Source organism: Arachis stenosperma, chromosome 4, assembly GCF_014773155.1.
Source record: "Arachis stenosperma cultivar V10309 chromosome 4, arast.V10309.gnm1.PFL2, whole genome shotgun sequence".
Lineage (NCBI taxonomy): Eukaryota > Viridiplantae > Streptophyta > Magnoliopsida > Fabales > Fabaceae > Arachis > Arachis stenosperma.
In genome coordinates, this window is record NC_080380.1 from 21,020,585 (window position 1) to 21,022,765 (window position 2,181).

Sequence of the window (2,181 nt, forward strand, 5' to 3'; positions counted from 1 at the left end):
GGCTGTGAAGCCATGTCTAATTCCTGGACCGGAGTCTTAGACTAGCATTGCAATGATTCCTGGAAATTCAAATTGAGAATTCTGAAACCTTTATTTTCTGTTTTCACATAATTTTCGAAAAAAGCACAAAAAAATTTTTAAAAATCATAAAAACCAAAAATACTTTATGTTTCTTGTTTGAGTCTAGTGTCTAATCTTAAGTTTGGTGTCTTGCATGCCTTGTTTATTTGATCTTGGTTCTATTTTCAAGTCAATAGTACAGGGGACTGAAGATTCAGAACATGCAGCAGAGGAATTACACAGAAAAGCTGGGCGTTCAAAACGTCCAGTGAAGAAGGACAGACTGGCGTTTAAACGCCAGCCAGGGTACCTGGTTGGGCGTTTAACGCCCAAAAAGGTAGCATTTTGGGCGTTAAACGCCAGAATGGATACCATTCTGGGCGTTTAACGCCAGGATGGCACAAGAGGGAAGATTTTGTTTTTCAAATCAATTTTTTTTCAAGTTTTCAAAGTTTTTCAAAATAAAATCTTTTTCAAATCATATCTTTTCAATCAAATGTTTTCAAAATCAATTTCTTTCCTTTTTCAAAGATACTTACTAACAATTAATGATTTGATTGAACATCTCAAGTTTGTTACCTTTTCTGTTGAGAAAGGTTTAATGTTTGAATCATATCTTTTCTTGTTAGGCAAGTCATTAATTTTTAAAATAAAATCTTTTTTTTTTTAAAAAAAAATGTTTTTCAAATCATATCTTCTCAATCACATCTTTTTAAAAACCAATCATATCTTCTTAACCACATCTTTTTCAAAATAGTTTTAAATCAAATCTTTTTGATTTCTATTTTCAAAGTCTTTTTCAAAAATCACTTGATTTCTTCCCCACTTTTATTTGTCGAAAATCAATCAGTGTTTTTCAAAATGTTTTCAAAATCTTTTACTTATTTTTCGAAAATTACTTCCCCTCTTCTCACATCCTTCTATTTATGGAGTATCACTCCTTCTTAATGCACAATTCGAACTCTATCTAATCAAGTTCGAATTCTTCTACCTCCTTCTTCTATTTTTCTTTTTCTCTGACACCTCAAGGAATCTCTATACTGTGACATAGAGGATTCCACATTTTCTTGTTCTCTTCTCTTTCATATGAGCAGGAGCAGAGACAAAGGCATTCTTGTTGCAGCTGACCCTGAACCTGAAAGGACCTTGAAGCGAAAGCTAAGAGAAGCTAAGGCACAACTCTCTGTTGAGGACCTGACCGAATTCTTCAAAGAAGAAGAACCCATGGCAGCCGAAAACAACAACAATGCCAACAATGCAAGGAAGGTGCTGGGTGACTTTACTGCACCTACTCCCGACTTCTATGGGAGAAGCATCTCTATCCCTGCCATTGGAGCAAACAACTTTGAGCTTAAGCCTCAGTTAGTTTCTCTAATGCAACAGAATTGCAAGTTCCATGGACTTCCATTGGAAGATCCTCATCAGTTTTTAGCTGAGTTCTTGCAAATCTGTGACACAGTCAAGACTAATGGGGTTGACCCTGAGGTCTACAGACTGATGCTATTCCCTTTTGCTGTAAGAGACAGAGCTAGAATATGGTTGGACTCACAACCTAAAGAAAGCCTGGACTCTTGGGAAAAGCTAGTCAATGCCTTCTTGGCAAAGTTCTTTCCACCTCAAAAATTGAGTAAGCTTAGAGTGGAAGTCCAAACCTTCAGACAGAAGGATGGTGAATCCCTCTATGAAGCTTGGGAAAGATACAAACAATTAATCAGAAAGTGTCCCTCAGACATGCTTTCTGAATGGAGCATCATAGGTATTTTCTATGATGGTCTCTCTGAACTATCCAAGATGTCTTTGGATAGCTCTGCTGGAGGATCTCTTCATCTGAAGAAGACGCCTACAGAGGCTCAAGAGCTCATTGAAATGGTTGCAAATAACCAATTCATGTACACTTCTGAAAGAAATCCTGTAAACAATGGGACAAGTCAGAAGAAAGGGGTTCTTGAGATTGATACTCTGAATGCCATTTTGGCTCAGAATAAGATATTGACTCAACAAGTCAATTTGATTTCTCAAAGTCTGTCTGGAATGCAAAATGCACCAAGCAGTACTAAGGATGCTTCCTCTGAAGAAGAAGCTTATGATCCTGAGAACCCTTCAATGGAAGAGGTGAATTAC

At 37.0% G+C, this 2,181-nt stretch overlaps 1 non-coding gene across 1 annotated transcript; it reads right to left on the bottom strand.

Annotated features, from left to right (window-relative positions):
* Positions 1-1,689: 1,689 nt before the first annotated feature.
* On the bottom strand, positions 1,690-1,797 carry LOC130977668 (small nucleolar RNA R71). The gene has a single exon (XR_009085351.1). It is a non-coding gene; the product is annotated as a small nucleolar RNA R71 (small nucleolar RNA).
* Between the last annotated feature and the right edge of the window lie 384 nt (positions 1,798-2,181).